Consider the following 18,269-nt stretch of genomic DNA (forward strand, 5'->3'; position numbering starts at 1 on the left):
CCACCCCTTTACACGCAACAGGGAGTGTGATTGGCAGGTCATCACTTGTTTTTGAAGTGGAAACAGATGGTATTGTTGAGCTGTCAGACATTGAGAAAACCAACATTGGATGCAGGCTACATTATATCCACACCTGCACCTTCGGCACAGATTGGCTGGACTACCTGCAGTTAATAATTGCATTCCAGAAATGGAAAGGAGTGTAGAATGCACATGTGTTGTACCTTGCTTGGCAGCAAATGAACACTAACTTAGAATTACAGACAATTTTAGGAAGGCAGAAAAAGAGTCAGCTCTTTGGGCAAATTAAATAGCGTGGCAAAAGTAGACAGGTGGGTACAGTGGACGTGTTCTGTGGGTACCAGGACAGTAAAGGAAGCCTCACTTTCTATCCCTCCGAATGATCAAATGCAGCAAGGAATTCCCTGAGTTTGCTATAAAATTAGCGTAGCAAAATGTGCATGAGGGTGTCATGCAGAGGTGCTGCAAATAGCTTTTCACCAGTGGGACACCAATGGAAGTCCAACAGCCACTTTTAGGATGCCATTAAGTTTACTCAGTGTTTGCTAGTATAATGGCTTAGTAACAATGAGTCTGAGTGTGCAATGCAGAGGTGCTGGAAATAGATTTGCAATAGTGGGACACTAATGGAAGTCCAACAGCCACTTTTTGTATGCCACTAAATGGCACCATTTTTGCTATTATTATAGCTTAATAAAAACAGATCAGGAGAGTGTCATGCAGAGGTGCTAGAAATAGCTTGGCACCAGTGGGGCACTAATGGAAGTCCAACAGCCACTTCTTGTATGCCACTAAATAGCAGCATTTTTTGCTATTATTATAGCTTATTAAAAACAGAGCAGGAAGGTGTCATGCAGAGGTGCTAGAAATAGCTTGGCACCAGTGGGGCACTAATGGAAGTCCAACAGCTACTTCCTGTATGCCACTAAACGGCAGCATTTTTTGCTATTATTATAGCTTATTAAAAACAGAGCAGGAGGGTGTCATGCAGAGGTGCTAGAAATAGCTTAGCACCAGTGGGACACTAATGGAGTACAAAAGCCACTTCTTGTATGCCACTAAATGGCAGCATTTTTTGCTAATATAGCTTATTAAAAACAGAGCAAGAGGGTGTCATGCAGAGGTGCTAGAAATAGCTTGGCACCAGTGGGGCACTAATGGAAGTTAACAGCCACTTCTTGTATGCCACTAAATGGCAGCATTTTTTGCTATTATTATAGCTTATTAAAAACAGAGCAGGAGGGTGTCATGCAGAGGTGCTAGAAATAGCTTGGCACCAGTGGGGCACTAATGGAAGTCCAACAGCCACTTCTTGTATGCCACTAAATGGCAGCATTTTTTGCTATTATTAAAGCTTATTAAAAACAGAGCAGTAGGGGGGAATGCAGAGGTGCTAGAAATAGCTTGGCACCAGTGGGGCACTAATGGAAGTCCAACAGCCACTTTTTGTATGCCACTAAATGGTTGCATTTTTTGCTATTATAGCTTATTAAAAACAGAGCAGGAGGGTGTCCTGCAGAGGTGCTAGAAATAGCTTGGCACCAGTGGGGCACTAATGGAAGTCCAACAGCCACTTCTTGTATGCCACTAAATGACAGCATTTTTTGCTATTATTATTATAGCTTATAAAATACAGAGCAGGAGGGTGTCATGCAGAGGTGCTAGAAATAGCTTGGCACCAGTGGGGCACTAATGGAAGTCCAACAGCCACTTCTTGTATGCCACTAAATGGCAGCATTTTTTGCTATTATTATAGCTTATTAAAAACAGAGCAGGAGGGTGTCATGCAGAGGTGCTAGAAATAGCTTGGCACCAGCGGGGCACTAATGGAAGTCCAACAGCCACTTCTTGTATGCCACTAAATGGCAGCATTTTTGCTATTATTATAGCTTATTAAAAACAGAGCAGGAGGTCGTCATGCAGAGGTGCTAGAAATAGATTGGCACCAGTGGGGCACTAATGGAAGTCCAACAGCCACTTCTTGTATGCCACTAAATGGCAGCATTTTTTGCTATTATTATAGCTTATTAAAAACAGAGCAAGAGGGTGTCATGCAGAAGTGCTAGAAATAGCTTGGCACCATTGGGGCACTAATGGAAGTCCAACAGCCACTTCTTGTATGCCACTAAATGGCAGCATTTTTTGCTATTATTATAGCTTATTAAAAACAGAGCAGGAGGGTGTCATGCAGAGGTGCTAGAAATAGCTTGGCACCAGTGGGACACTAATGGAGTACAACAGCCACTTCTTGTATGCCATTAAATGACAGCATTTTTTGCTATTATTATAGCTTATTAAATACAGAGCAGGAAGGTGTCATGCAGAGGTGCTAGAAATAGCTTGGCACCAGTGGGACACTAATGGAGTACAACAGCCACTTCTTGTATGCCACTAAATGGCAGCATTTTTTTCTATTATAGCTTATTAAAAACAGAGCAAGAGGGTGTCATGCAGAGGTGTTAGAAATAGCTTGGCACCAGTGGGGCACTAATGGAAGTCCAACAGCTACTTCTTGTATGCCACTAAATGGCAGCATTTTTTGCTATTATTATAGCTTATTAAAAACAGAGCAGGAGGGTGTCATGCAGAGGTGCTAGAAATAGCTTGGCACCAGGGGGGCACTAATGGAAGTCCAACAGCCACTTCTTGTATGCCACTAAATGGCAGGATTTTTTGCTATTAATATAGCTTATTAAAAACAGAGCAGGAGGGTGTCATGCAGAGGTGCTAGAAAAAGCTTGGCACCAGTGGGGCACTAATGGAAGTCCAACAGCCACTTCTTGTATGCCACTAAATGGCAGCATTTTTTGCTATTATTATAGTTTATTAAAAACAGAGCAGGAGGGTGTCATGCAGAGGTGCTAGAAATAGCTTGGCACCAGTGGGGCACTAATGGAAGTCCAACAGCCACTTCTTGTATGCCACTAAATGGCAGCATTTTTTGCTATTATTATAGCTTATTAAAACAGAGCAGGAGGGTGTCATGCAGAGGTGCTAGAAATAGCTTGGCACCAGTGGGGCACTAATGTAAGTCCAACAGCCACTTCTTGTATGCCACTAAATGGCAGCATTTTTTGCTATTATAGCTTATTAAAAACAGAGCAGGAGGGTGTTATGCAGAGGTGCTAGAAATAGCTTGGCACCAGTGGGGCACTAATGGAAGTCCAACAGCCACTTCTTGTATGCCACTAAATGGTAGCATTTTTTGCTATTATTATAGCTTATTAAAAACAGAGCAGGAGGGTGTCCTGCAGAGGTGCTAGAAATAGCTTGGCACCAGTGGGGCACTAATGGAAGTCCAACAGCCACTTCTTGTATGCCACTAAATGACAGCATTTTTTGCTATTATTATTATAGCTTATAAAATACAGAGCAGGAGGGTGTCATGCAGAGGTGCTAGAAATAGCTTGGCACCAGTGGGGCACTAATGGAAGTCCAACAGCCACTTCTTGTATGCCACTAAATGGCAGCATTTTTTGCTATTATTATAGCTTATTAAAAACAGAGCAGGAGGGTGTCATGCAGAGGTGCTAGAAATAGATTGGCACCAGCGGGGCACTAATGGAAGTCCAACAGCCACTTATTATATGCCACTAAATGGCAGCATTTTTTGCTATTATTATAGCTTATTAAAAACAGAGCAAGAGGGTGTCATGCAGAGGTGCTAGAAATAGCTTGGCACCATTGGGGCACTAATGGAAGTCCAACAGCCACTTCTTGTATACCACTAAATGGCAGCATTTTTTGCTATTATTATAGCTTATTAAAAACAGAGCAGGAGGGTGTCATGCAGAGGTGCTAGAAATAGCTTGGCACCAGTGGGACACTAATGGAGTACAACAGCCACTTCTTGTATGCCACTAAATGACAGCATTTTTTGCTATTATTATAGCTTATTAAATACAGAGCAGGAAGGTGTCATGCAGAGGTGCTAGAAATAGCTTGGCACCAGTGGGACACTAATGGAGTACAACAGCCACTTCTTGTATGCCACTAAATGGCAGCATTTTTTGCTATTATTATAGCTTATTAAAAACAGAGCAGGAGGGTGTCATGCAGAGGTGCTAGAAATAGCTTGGCACCAGTGGGACACTAATGGAGTACAACAGCCACTTCTTGTATGCCACTAAATGGCAGCATTTTTTGCTATTATTATAGCTTATTAAAAACAGAGCAGGAGGGTGTCCTGCAGAGGTGCTAGAAATAGCTTGGCATCAGTGGGGCACTAATGGAAGTCCAACAGCCACTTCTTGTATGCCACTAAATGACAGCATTTTTTGCTATTATTATTATAGCTTATAAAATCCCGAGCAGGAGGGTGTCATGCAGAGGTGCTAGAAGCAGCTTGGCACCAGTGGGGCACTAATTGAAGTCCAACAGCCACTTCTTGTATGCCACTAAATGGCAGCATTTTTTGCTATTATTATAGCTTATTAAAAACAGAGCAAGAGGGTGTCATGCAGAGGTGCTAGAAATAGCTTGGCACCATTGGGGCACTAATGGAATTCCAACAGCCACTTCTTGTATGCCACTAAATGGCAGCATTTTTTGCTATTATTATAGCTTATTAAAAACAGAGCAGGAGGGTGTCAGGCAGAGGTGCTAGAAATAGCTTGGCACCAGTGGGACACTAATGGAGTACAACAGCCACTTCTTGTATGCCACTAAAGGGCAGCATTTTTTGCTATTATTATAGCTTATTAAAAACAGAGCAGGAGGGTGTCATGCAGAGGTGCTAGTCCAACAGCCACTTTTAGGATGCCACTAAGTTTCCTCAGTGTTTGCTAGTATAATGGCTTAGTAACAATGAGTTTGAGTGTGCAATGCAGTGGTGCTGCAAATAGCTTTGCACCAGTGGGACACTAATGGAAGTCCAACAGCCACTTTTTGGATGCCACTAAGTTTAGTCACTGTTTGCTAGTATAATAGCTTAGTAACAATGAGTTTGAGTGCGCAATGCAGAGGTGCTGCACATGGACTTCCATTTGTGTCCCACTGGTGCAAATCTAACAGCCACCTTTAGATTGCCACTAAGTTTCCTCAGTGTTTGCTAGTATAATGGCTTAGTAACAATGAGTTTGAGTGTGCAAAGGGCAGGAGGGTACAGTGACAGGGTTGTGGGTCTGGGTAGAGGAAAGGAAGCCTCCCTTTCTATCCCGCCTAATTGGGAAATGCAGCGAGGAAATCCCTGACCTTAGCTACACAGACGCTGTCATCTTGTGTAGCTGTTAAAATCTGTTTTCACGGACCTGACTGTCACCTATGGCTTTGACCCTGCCGGTATTAGCCCTTACAAGGACTGAAAGAAACTTCTATCCCTATTCTGTATAGCGCTGTGTATAGAGCGTACACAGCAGTATCGGAGACAGGAGCTACGCCAGCGGTGACTGACACCAAGACGCAGAAGGCAGATAATGGCGTGCTGGAGGAAAATGTCCGTTTTTATAATGCAGGGACATGTGACACGGACATCCTATCACACATGCCGTTGCTTCTTTGGCTAAATGTCCACTTAGCTGTGTGTGTGTCTGGGATTGGCTGACATGCCATTATCCAAACAGCAGTGATCTGAATGCGCTGTTCCCGCACACTATACGCTGAAATTTCATAATAGTGTGAGTCACAGAGTGACTTACACTATTACAGCGGAAAGCCAGCTGGTAATTAGCTTGTCTTTTTGCTGCTAGAACCGTTCTCGAACGTATCTAGAACTATCGAGCTTTAGCAAAAAGCTCGAGTTCTAGTTCGATCTAGAACAGCCCCAAAATCACTCGAGCCGCGAACTGGAGAACCTCGAACCGCGAACTGCGCTCAACTCTACTAACAACATTATCAAAATAATGTCCCTATTCATTTCTATGGGAAAATAGCTTGCAGTTAATACGTTTAGGCTTTTCAAAGTCTTTTAAAAGCTTTAGACTTTCAAAGACACCAAGCATTTAAAACTTATATGCACATTTTTTTGTCGATTTCTGCTAAGAAGGCAGAATACAAGTACCGTATTTTTCATGTTATAAGATGCACCGGATTATAAGACGAACCCCAAACATAGAGGAGGAAAATATGAAAAAATAATTTTTAATGTTAAAATGAGGGTCCGTTTTATATTCTTAGTGCTTTTTAATCCTAATCACCAGGGGGGAGTGGCGGTGGTGGAGCAGTGCAGGAAGATCACAGGAGGCAGAGCGATGCTGCGGGCTCAGAGGAGGAGAGGCTGTTGTGGCTCAGGAGGGTCGGTGATATTGTGGGCTTGGTGAAGCCGCTGTATCGGCAGGCACATTGATCTGGCGACAGTGTCAAAGCAGTGGAGGGTCATAGGATTAGTTGTCTCTGCAGCACCATTGATCTGCTGGCAGTGTCACTGCAGTGGAGCGTCAAAAGACGGGGTGTCTCGGTGGTGAGTGCCATTGATCTGACTGCAGGTTCCATTGAATTAATGGCGGTTGATACAATGGACTTCAAGAAAATTGCCGCTGAGGCAATGCATGCGTGGATAGGACCTGGCAGCCATTTTCTTGAAGTCCATCGCATCAATCTGCGCATGTGCGACATCCGCGGCCATTTTCTTGAAGTGCATTGCGTTAACCATGGGGGATTCAATGGAGTCTGCAGTCAGCTCAATGAACCCACCGTTGAGACACCCCGTCCTGGGACCCTCCTGAGTCATTCCACTGCAGGGACACCCCCACAGCCTGCTGGCAGATCAATGGCGCCTGCCACCGCAACACCACGGAGCCCATACTGTGACCCACCTGTGCTGCTCCACTGCTCCTCCGAGTCCTCAGTATCACTGACTCTGCCTCCTGTGACTCTGCTCGACCACTGTTGCCCAAGATAGTCATATCCATTTTGTAAGATGTACCACCATTTTACCCCCAGTGTTTGGAGAAAAAAGTGTGTCTTATAATTTGAAAAATACAGTAAATTAAAATGCTAAAAACAAACCTTGAAGATGCATGGGCAGAATTTTGTCAGCTATTTTTCTTCAAAACTATACCAGTGTTTTCTTTATTGTTTATTGGATTAATAAAAAACATGCAGAAAATGCCAATAAAAAAAAATGTAAAAAAAATAGTAAATAAAACACCAGCATAAAAACACATTGTAAAGGGATCTTGAGAAGATGGAACACCTGAACACCCCGGCACCTCACAGAACCAAAATGGATGACTGCACTGTCATTCAACTCACTGGCAGTTCAGCACGCCCAGACATCATATAAATCCTCATTGCATCCTACAAGTACTGTAGGGAGGAATAGTGACATCCCTCTTCTCCTTCCTTGTGATTTGACTTGTGCATGTAAGAGAATTGGATCCCAGTAAAATGACACTCGGCTCACGATCGCAGCAGAGTTTGAGTTGGGTGTCATTAGCAAACCATATCCGATTCTCTAGCACAACACAATCATTGGATGCTATAGGCTAGTGTGAACCCCGCCTTATAGACTACTAAACATCTCTCCTTCACTGATGTAGTTGTACAACGCACACTGTGTGTAGCATTTGCTCCATGTGTTTTGGCTTTCTCTTCCCATCTCTATTGCTTACCTGTTATTTTTTATATTCTCTTACTATCCAGAATAACAGTAAAATGACTGCTGCAATCCCTACTTTGGATTATCTACAAGCTATGATCAACCCTTCTTATTGACTTCACTGTCCTATGTGATAGCTGAATGGTATTTTGGAGAAGCTGGCACCACCATGGCTAAGGTCATGTGAACTTTTGCTGGCTGATGAAATTGTGGCACACCTGAGCAGGGCCGGCTCCAGGTTTTTGTGGGCCCCGGGCGGAAGAGTCCCAGTGGGCCCCATCCACACACAGACACGCACATACACAGATATGTACACATACAGGCATATGTACATATACATAATTGAAGACAAACTCACAAAAATACTTATGAACAGATAAATCTATACAGAGTCATATACAGTGACATACATAGATACACATCATACATGCATGCAGACACATTCCCGCTTGTCTCCATCCAGATCCTCCTGGGCATGTGGCTGTGCTGCATGATGGTCGTCACTATCAGACATGGCCGCGTACAGTGCACACTGACACTGCTGTGTATACATCACAGGTGGGGCTGGGGGCTACATTATATACATCACAGGAGGAGCAGGAGTGCATAGACATTACTGGAGGGCATAGATGGTACTGGAGTAGCAAATAGCTCTGGGGGTATACACATTACTGTGGTGTGTTGCATAGTGCTCTGGGGGCTGCACATTCGGCTCTGGGGGGGCCGCACAGATGGCTATGGGGGAGCCACACCCACAGCTCTGATCCATACATACACACACTCACACAGCTCTGCTACACACACACACACACACACACACACACACACACACCCTGTTAGCACTGTTACACACATCTCTGCTGCATATGTACAGACACAAACACACACACAGCTCTGCTGCAAATAAATATGTATATATATATATATATATATATATATATATATATATATACACAGCTCTGCTGCACACATACACATCTCTGCTGTCCAAAGACTATATATACACACAGCTTTTCTGCACACACATCTCTGCTGCACTGCCCTAGCAGCACATATTCACAAAGCTCTGCTGTCCAGAGTAAATACACACTCTGCTGCCTAAGCAGTATATATACACACTGCTCTACTGCACACATACACACAGCTCTGCTGCAGATACACAAAGCTCTGCTACAAGCACACAATGGTCTGCTGCAGGCACACAAAGCTCTGCTGCACACACTCGACTCTGCTGCGCCCAGACATGCACTCGACCTCTGCTGCGTCCAGACACGCACTCAACTTCTGCTGCGCCCAGACACGCACTCAACCTCTGCTGCGCCCAGACACGCATTCAACCTCTGCTGCGCCCAGACATGCATTCAACCTCTGCTGGGCCCAGACACATACTCGACCTCTGCTGCGCACAGACACATACTCAACCTCTGCTTCACCCAGACATGCACTCAACCTCTGCTGCGCCCAGACAAGCACTTGACCTGTGCTGCGCCCAGACACTCACTCGACCTGTGCTGCGCCCAGACATGCACTCGACCTGTACTGCGCCCAGACACGCACTCAACCTGCGCTGCGCCCAGACAAGCACTCGACCTCTGCTGCGCCCAGACACGCACTCGACCTCTGCTGTGCCCTGACACGCACTCGACCTCTGCTGCGCCCAGACACACACTCGACCTCTGCTGCGCCCAGACACGTTCTCTGCTCCACCCAGATACGCACTCGGCTCTGCTCCACCCAGACACCCACTCGGCTCTCCTGCACCCAGACACCCACTCGGCTCTGCTCCACCTAGACACGCAGTCGGCTCTGCTCCACCCAGATACGCACTCGGCTCTGCTCCACCCAGACACCCACTCGGCTCTCCTGCACCCAGACACCCACTCGGCTCTGCTCCACCTAGACACGCAGTCGGCTCTGCTCCACCCAGACACGCAGTCTGCTCTGCTCCACCCAGACATGCAGTCGGCTCTGCTCCACCCAGACACCCACTCGGCTCTCCTGCACCCAGACACCCACTCGGCTCTCCTGCACCCAGACACCCACTCGGCTCTGCTCCACCCAGATACCCACTCAGCTCTGCTCCAACCAGACACACATTCGGCTCTGCTCCACCCAGACACAACACTCGGCTCTGCTCCACCCAGACACACACTCGGCTCTGCTTCACCCAGACAAACACTCGGCTCTGCTCCACCCAGACACACACTCGGCTCTGCTTCACCCAGACAAACACTCGGCTCTGCTCCACCCAGGCACACACTTGGCTCTGCTCCACCCAGACACACACTCGGCTCTGCTCCACCCAGTCACACACTCGGCTCTACTCCACCCAGACACACACACTGTTGTAGTTATCTCCTTACAATGCAGGGGGTTGTAGCTTATGATGGGACATCTAAGAAATGTGCACATGTGGCTCTTGGGGTCCCACACATGGCTCTGGGGGGCCTGAACACACAGCCACACAGCTCTGGGGGCCAGGACATACCCCTTGGAGGGGGGGAAACCCATACAACTCAATGGGGTCCATAAAGTGGAGGGTGGGGACTTGGTTCCTTTAATGCTATTTATCGCCACCACTGGTGATGGTACCTCCCTCCCCCTAATCCGACAGAGCCTGGGGGTGGAGTCTAGTTAGTTAGGGGACACTACAGTGTCAGTGAGTCGAGAAGGAGCAATGGACGAGTGCAGCTTAGCCCAGGCACCAGACAGAAAGAGTCCTAGAGACCACAGGAAGTGTGCCATACTCCCATAGCCTTGTTTCACATACGACACATTGGAGTGGTGGGAATTGGCCGCAGAACGGGGACTGGTGCTTAGACTAAAGGAGAAGAACTAACGTGCTCCACTAGTAAAACCAGAGGCTAAGGACACATCTAGTACTAAAGCCAACTCCGCACACGAATCCGCTGGAAGGTGACCACATAGGGCCAAGGGATAGAACTTCAAGCCACCCGACATGGTCCTTGGACACCGGCTCAGGGCAGTGTGTGCATAGGCACAGGACAAGCGGGAGAGAAGTCAGCACAGGAAAACGACCAGGGAAGGAACATAAGAAAGGTGCACTGGTCCTGACCTCCGAACTACCCGGGATCGACTGAAGCCTATCACTGTGAAACCCAGAACTCCAAAGGCAGTCACTGACTAGTCATGTTGCCTTGGAATCTTCTACAGTGAGTAAAAATCTTAAGACTGCATCCCTGTGTCACTCCATTATTCACTTGCGCCTCCGGCCTTGCACCCCTGCCATCACCAACTACTACTCCCATCTGCCCTGGGACTCAGCTCTACCTGTGGAAAGCTATACCAACTAAGCTGCGTCACTATCTGCCCCAGAGGCCCATCCCGCAGCGGCGGCACCTATCTTGCCACATACCACTGCTGGCGTCACAAACTATTATTATCTCCCCTTTTAACTGACACCACCAGGGTCACGGAACCGGGCCTTGCCACCACCGCAGCATCCCAGCAACAAAACCGCAGCCCGGTAATGAGTGCCACACGGCCCCGGTGCAGGCGTGTCATAATTTTCTGCTTTGAGTAAAACAGCAACGGGCATTTTTGGGGTGATTTGGAAAGCAATTTGTATAAATTCACATGTTCTAGTGAATTTCCTAAAATGTGACATTAATTTCATTAGCATCATGTTGAATCCCTTGTATCTAGCAATTATGAACTACAATTTATAAACGACATGCACTACAATAGCAATACAATCTACCCACTTTTTCTTGTAGAGTTACTAAGGTATCTCATTTTGAGCGGTCATTTCTATAAATATAGAATAGATTTTATACAAAGCTTTTAACGACTATGTTTAAAAATATCCAAAGTTTAAGTATTTCTGAGAAAGACATTCGTCATATCTTTAGCTACATTTTTCATTATTCTCTACTTATAGCATACACTTACAGCTCCCTGTTAGACCATTCTCAGTAGCAGAGCTATTACAATACACTTTTCTTCTATGAAAATCCTTTGCTTTCATTTACAGCAAACAATAAAGCCATTCCATTGCTATACGGCTATTTGAATGCCTGGAAGTTCGGTTTCACTCTTTTAAATATTCACATGCATCTGCTCTCCTCTAGATGAAAGTATTAAAACATCAGGGGGTAATGAGTTCTTTCAATGGGTTTCTCTTTTGATAAAAACCATCGCAACTGAAAAATATTTAATGCCCTCCAAAAGCAAATACCATTCTATATTGCCCTAATAGCATTTAACAGTAACCACTATTTAGGCATATCAATGATAGAGACCAAATGGCCTTCAAAACATTAAATCATCTTTAACTGTACAAACCAACGGTTGATCCAATACTGCTAATAAGTCAATGCTAGAACATACTGTACATATATTTACCTTTTTTTTGTACGGGTTTGTCATCCATGCTTACCTCATATTAAATGTACTATAGCACCCCAAACTAAGGTGTATGACTTGAATGGAAAGTCCTATGGTTGCCTATTCCAATATTTCCATACGCAACCTGCCATAAACCTAAATAAAACTTTTGCGTCTTAAAAAGGTTTCAAATGAAGGACTACAATCTTGCATGTATCTTGTGAAGAAAATCAATATTTTTTACTCGTTCTACTATATATATTTAAAAAACACACACGCAAACATTTTTTTCTTCACACTTCCACTAAAATTGGCAAAAGCAAAATTAATAGTAATGATAATAGCATTAAAAAATGTGTTTGTATGTGTATATACAGAATATTACAAAAGTAACTACACCCCTCACATTTCTGTGGACAACAAAGAAGATATGACCATTTGATACAATGTAAAGTAGCCAGTGTACACAGCTTGTATAACAGTATAAATTTGGTGTGCCCTCTAAATAACTCAACACACAGCCATTAATGTCTAAACCACTGGCAACAAAAGTGAGTACACCCCTTAGTGAAAACGGCCAAGTTGTTTCCAAAATGTCAATATTATGTGTGGCTACCAGTTATTTTCAAGCAAGGAGTACAAAAGAGCTTTCCAGGAGCCACTGGAATTCTTTTCACTCCTCCATGAAAACATCACGGAGCTGGTGGATGTTAGAGACCTTCCATTTGAGAATGTCCCACATACAATTGTGCTGAAACATTTATATACCCCGGCAGATTTTTTTTGCTTTCTTAGCCTCTTTTCAGAGAATAAGAGAATATGAGTGATAACACAAAATCTTTTTTTCCACTCACGGTTAGTGGTTGGGTGAAGCCATCAAACTTTTGTGTATTCTCTTTTTAAATCATAATGACAACCAAAAGCATCCAAATGACCCAGATGAAAAGTTCACACACCCTGGTGATTTTGGCCTGATGAAATGTGCAGACACCACAGGGGTTGGAATGGCTAATAAAGGTAACATCCTCACCTGTAACCTGTTTGCTTGTAATCCTTGTGTGTGCATACATAAAAGCTGAGTGAGTTTCTGGGATCCAGACAGACTTTTTCATCTTTCATCCATCCACTGACATGTCTGGATTGTGAGTCATGGGGAAAGCAAAAGAAATATCCACTGATCTACGGGAAAAGATAGCTGAACTGTACAAAACAGGAAAGGGATACAAAAAGATACCCAAGGACTTGATAATGCCAAACAGCAGTGTTCAAACTGTGATTAACAAATGGAAAATCAAGGGCTTTAAAAAAGCCAAAGCATGATCAGGTAGACCAACAAAAATTTTGGTCGCAACTGCCAGGAATATTGTTCGGGATGCAAAGAAAACCTACAAGTAACATCAGCTGAAATACAGGACTCACTGAAAACTAGCGGTGTGGCTGTTTCAAGATGCAAAATAAAGAGGCACTTGAAGAAAAAGAGTTACATGGTCGAGTTGCCGGAAGAAAGCCATTTCTGCACAAATTCCACAAAGTATCTCGCCTACTATACACCAAAGAGCACAGAGACAAACCTCCAAACTTCTGGAACAAGGTAATTTGGAATGATGAGCCCAAAATCGAACTTTTTGGCCACAATTATATAAGTTACATTTGGAGAGGTGTCAACAAGGCCTATTATGGAAGGAACACCATTCCCACTGTAAAGCACAGAGGTGGATTGCTGATAATGTGGGGATGTGTAATCTACAAAGGCACAGGAAACTTGGTCAAAGTTGAAGGAAATATGAATTCAGCATGTTATCAGCAAATACTGGAGTCAAATTTGCACTCATCATCCCAGAACCTACGCATGGGACGTACTTGGACCTTCCATCATGACAACGATCCAAAACACAAGGCCAAGTTGACCTGTCATTGGCTACAGCAGAACAAAGTGAAGGTTTGTATGTAAAGCGCTGTGGAAAATGTTAGCGCTCTATAACAAAAATAAAAAAATAAATAAAAAGGTTCTGGAGTGGTCATCTCAGTCTCCTGACCTCAATATCATTGAGACACTCTGGGGAGAACTCAAGCGCGCAGTTCATGCAAGAAAGCCCAGGAATTTACAGGAACTGGAGGCTTTTTGCCAAGAAGAATGGGCAGCTTTATCATCTGAGAAAGCAAAGAGCCTTATCCACAACTACCACAAAAGTCTTCAAGCTGTCATTGATGTTAGAGGAGGCAGTACACGGTATTAAGAGCTGGGGTATGTGAAATTTTGATCAGGGTCATTTGGATGTTTTTTTGGTTGTCATTATGATATAAAAATTAAAAACACAGTAATTTGACAATAAATGGCTTTACTCAATCACTAACCATGAGTGGAAAAAAAGATGTTGTGCTATCATTCATAATTTCTGAAAAAAGGCCAAGAAAGCAAAAAATCTGCTCCATAGGGTTTAGGTCTAGCACCTTTACCTTTAGGAGCCCTTTGAACACTATGACATCACAAGCCGATGCTGCGATGCCGAGCGCAATAGTCCCCGCCCCCGTCGCAGCTGCGATATTTTGTGATAGCTGCCGTAGCAAATATTATCGCTACGGCAGCTTCACATACACTTACCTGCCCTGCGACGTCGCTCTGACCGGCGATCCGCCTCCTTCCTAAGGGGACGGGTCATGTGGCATCATTGCGACGTCACACGGCAGGCGGCCAATAGAAGCGGAGGGGAGGAGATGAGCGGGACGTAAACATCCTGCCCACCTCTTTCCTTCCGCATTGCAGACGGGACGCAGGTAGGAGATGTTCCTCGCTCCTGCGACTTCATACACAGCGATGTGTGCTGCCGCAGGAACGAGGAACAACAATGTACCGTCGCTGCAGCCAAAATAATGAAAATGACCGACACTACACCGATCATACGATACTGACGTTTTTGCGCACGATAATTATAGTTAAAACGATTTACACATTACAATGTCGAGAGCGACGCCGGAAGTGCGTCACTTTCAATTTGACCCCACCGACATCGCACCTGCGATGTAGTGTGCAAAGGGCCCTTTAGTATCTTTAGCAATGAAGGGCTTGTCTTGTGTGTTTGGGGGTCGTTATAATGTTGAAATACTGCACTGTGGCCGAGTTTCAAATGGGAAGGAATCATGCTTTGCTTGCATAAGCAATGCTTGCATTTTGCCAGAATTTGTTGGTTATTGTTTGTCCACCCGTCTCTTGATGATTGCCCACAAAGTTCTCAATGGGATTAAGATCTGGGGAATTTCCAGGCCATGGACCCAAAATCTCTATATTTTGTTCCATGAGCCATTTAGTGATCACCTTTGCTTTATGGCAAGGTGCTCCATCATGCTGGAAAAGGCATTGTTGGGTGCCAAACTGCTCTTGGACAGTTGGGAGAAGTTGCTCTTGGAGGACATTCTGGTACCATTCTTTATTCATGTCTGTGTTTTTAGGCAAGACTGTGAGTGAGCCGATTCCCTTGGCTGAGAAGCAACCCCACACATGAATTGTTTCAGGATGCTTAACAGTTGGCATGAGACAAGACTGCTGGTAGCGCTCACCTCTTCTTCTCCTAATAAGCTGTTTTCCAGATGTCCCAAACAATCGAAAAGGGGATTCCTTTGAGAAAATGATTTAGAGATAACCATGGTTAACTGAAGAGAAACAATGATACCAAGCACCAGCCTCCTTTTAAAGTGTCCAGTGGTGTCATTCTTACTTAATCATGACTGATTGATCGCCAGCCCTGTCCTCATCAACACCCACACCTGTGTTAATGGAACAATCACAATGTTAGCTGCTCCTTTTAAGGCAAGAATGCAATGATGTTGAAATGTGTTGTGGGGGTTAAAGTTCATTTTCTTAGCCAATATTGACTTTGCAAGTAATTGCTTTTAAGGTGATCACTCTTTATGACATTCTGGAGTATATGCAAATTGCCATTAGAAAAACTTAAGCAGTAGACTTTGTAAAAATTAATATTTGTAGCATTCTCAAAACTTTTGGCCCTGACTGTACTATAATAAAAAGTGAGATTTTTAGCAAATAATTAATTCTAATTCTTTGAGCCACCCCTGCCAACGTTACGGCAAGTGTCAATAGGGGGGTCCTACTCTATATTATGTATTTCATGTGCCATTTGGCCTCCTAGAAAAAATTAAATGCAGAATCATAATTGAGCATACATACCTGTAACCTGTATATAGCTGCTTCTATGTTACAAAAGAGGCAACTGTGGATAGAGGCCAGCCCAGGTCCCAGCATGTGAAGCAAGTGCTACACATACCAGGACTTTATCAGAGCTGACCCTCCCAGTGCCAGACAGCAACCATTTATAATGGCATACCAGATCTAAGTATGGTGCTTAATTAGTAATGCCTGCGGAAAGGGGTCAGGCAACTGAATGTGAACAGCTACCAACAGGAGGAATACATTGCAAACCAAGATCAGGCTTGCAAAGCATTTATCGTGATGTTGGCAGGGGTGGCTCAAAGGGAATTGATCAATTATTTGCTAATAATCTCATTTTGTATTATAGTACATTTGGAATAAATCTGTGAATTTGCACTTTTTATATGATGCATGCCATTTTCAGATCGTGCTGGCTCCCCTCTCTCTCTGTTTGGTTGTAGTCATGCTACAAATTTCTGATGGCTGGTCACCACCGTGCTATGCATGCCTGATCTTGCTTTGGAATATATTCCTCCTGCTAATTAAGCACCATACTTGGATCAGGTCCGCCTTTATCAATGGTTGCTGTCTGGCACTGGGAGGGTCAGTTCTGATATAGTCTTGGTATGTGTAGAGCTTGCTCCACATGCTGGGACCTTTTGCTGCTTCTTATCCACAGTTGCCTCTTTTGCAACATAGAAGCGGTTATATACAGGTTACAGGTATGTGCACTCCATTATGCTTCTGCTTTTAACTTCATCTAGGAGGCCGCATGGCACATGAAATACATAATATAGAGTAGGACCCCCCTATTGAGATTTGCCTTGATGTTGGCAGGGGTGGCTCAAAGAATTGATCAATTATTTCCTAAAAATCTCATTTTGTATTATAGTACAGTTGGAATAAATCCGTGAATTTGCACTTTTTATATGATGAACGCCATTTTCAGAGTGTGCTGGCTCCCCTCTCTCTCTCTCATAGCTGTGGTCTACCTATTATGTCAATTACAGGTCTCTCTCATATTTTTAAGTGGGAGAACGTGCACAATTGGTGGCAGACTAAATACTTTTCCCCCCACTGTATATATAATCATTATTATTATTATTTATTTATAGAGCACCATTGATTCCATGGTGCTGTACATGAGAAGGGGGGTTACATATAGAATACATAAACAAGTTACAATAGACAGACTAGTACAGAGGGAAGAGGGCCCTGCCCTTGTGGGCTTACATTCTATAGGATTTTGGGGAGGAGACAGAAGGTGGGGTGTAGGTTGGGCGGCAGCTCGGCACGGTGGTGGGGCGGCAGCTCCGCATGGTGGTGGGACGGCAGCTCTGCACGGTGGTAGGGCGGCAGCTCTGCATGGTGGTAGGGCGGCAGCTCTGCACGGTGGTGGAGCGGCAGCTCCGCACGGTGGTGGGGCGGCAGCTGTGGTGGTGGTGGTGAAGCAGTGAGGTCATTGAAGGTTATAGACATTTCTGAACAGATGAGTTTTCAAGTTCTGTATAAAGTTTGCAAGTGTAGTAGATAGTTTGACATGTTGAGCCAGCAAGTTCCAGGAGACTGGGGATGCTCTGGAGAAGTCTTTGAGTCGGTTGCGTGAGGAGCGAATGAGAGAGGAGGAGAGAAGGAGATCTTGGGAAGATCGGAGATTACGTTTTGGAGAGTAGTGAGAAATTAGTTCAGAGATATACGGAGGAGATAGATTATGGATGGCTTTGTAGGTCAGTGTTAGTAATTTGAATTGGATATGGTGAAGGATTGGGAGCCAATGGAGGGATTTGCAGAGAGGAGAAGCGGGGTGGTATTGAGGAGAGAGGTGGATCATTCAGGCAGCAGAATTAAGGATGGACTGGAGAGGGGCGAGCGTGTAAGCAGGGAGACCACAGAGGAGGATGTTGCAGTAGTCGAGGCAGGAGATTATGAGGGCATGCACTAGCATTTTTGTAGATTGGGAATTGAGGAAAGGACGGATTCTGGATTATTTTTGAGTTGAAGATGGCAGGAGGTGGTGAGGGATTGGATGTGTGGTATGAAGGACAAGGCAGAGTCAAAGGTCACTCCGAGGCACCGAACTTTGTAGGCTGGGGAGAGTGTGATGTTATTTATTGTAACAGGTAGATCAGGTAGAGAGTGTAGGTGACATGGAGGAAAGATGATCAGTTCAGTTTAGGCCACATTGAGCTTTAGGAAGCG

This window comes from Anomaloglossus baeobatrachus, chromosome 1 (assembly GCF_048569485.1).
Source record: "Anomaloglossus baeobatrachus isolate aAnoBae1 chromosome 1, aAnoBae1.hap1, whole genome shotgun sequence".
NCBI lineage: Eukaryota > Metazoa > Chordata > Amphibia > Anura > Aromobatidae > Anomaloglossus > Anomaloglossus baeobatrachus.